This window comes from Lithobates pipiens, unplaced genomic scaffold, assembly GCF_037356315.1.
Source record: "Lithobates pipiens isolate NorthernLeopardFrog02 unplaced genomic scaffold, aLitPip1_a1.2 Scaffold_19, whole genome shotgun sequence".
Lineage (NCBI taxonomy): Eukaryota > Metazoa > Chordata > Amphibia > Anura > Ranidae > Lithobates > Lithobates pipiens.
The window spans coordinates 321,088,323-321,089,023 of record NW_027507764.1 but is presented as its reverse complement, the minus strand read 5'-3'; the positions used below and the strand labels follow the sequence as shown (position 1 = coordinate 321,089,023).

At 35.2% G+C, this 701-nt stretch overlaps 1 pseudogene; it reads left to right on the top strand.

Moving 5' to 3' along the window:
• Positions 1-392: 392 nt before the first annotated feature.
• LOC143999741 (U2 spliceosomal RNA) lies at positions 393-498 on the top strand (annotated as a pseudogene).
• Positions 499-701: the final 203 nt, after the last annotated feature.

The window sequence follows — 701 nt, the reverse complement described above, 5'->3', positions numbered from 1 at the left end:
ATGAAAACTTATTTAGCTATGCAAATTGGTTACATAGTAATTATCAAACTAGTCAACAAATGCTAACACTATTAGATTTTGCCTAGGAATCTCTAGTTAGGAAAAGTTTAAACACAATAAAAATACATTTCCCAAGTACATGACAAATTCTCTCTAGTAAAACTGGCAGTGCATGAACATACAAGCTGCTTTTATACTCCGTTACCGTTTAAGGGATGATTAACTAGCATAAAGTGTACAGTATGACATGAACCAGTGCTCATTCCAAATATGAAATTATGTAACAAATATGGGTAGTTCTGCACATGACTGGATGTTTGAAACAAATGCATATTCCATTCTCTTCACTGTAGTAAATCAGGCATTTAGCAGTTCATGATTATTCTGCTGCTATCACTTCTCGGCCCTTTGGCTAAGATCAAGTGTAGCATCTGTTCTTATCACCTTTGATTATCTTGCTGCATTAGTAGTATTGTCCATTTTGCTGCCAGAGCTATTTTTGCATACAAACACACACACACACACACACACACACACACACACACACACACACACACACACACACACACACACACACACATTCAATCTATCATTTTAGGCTTTAAGATTTTTTTAAACCTCCAAACAGTATATATTGTCTGAAAAGAGATAACATAGGGGATAACATGGTGGTAGTTCTAATTCTTATGCTACACAACATT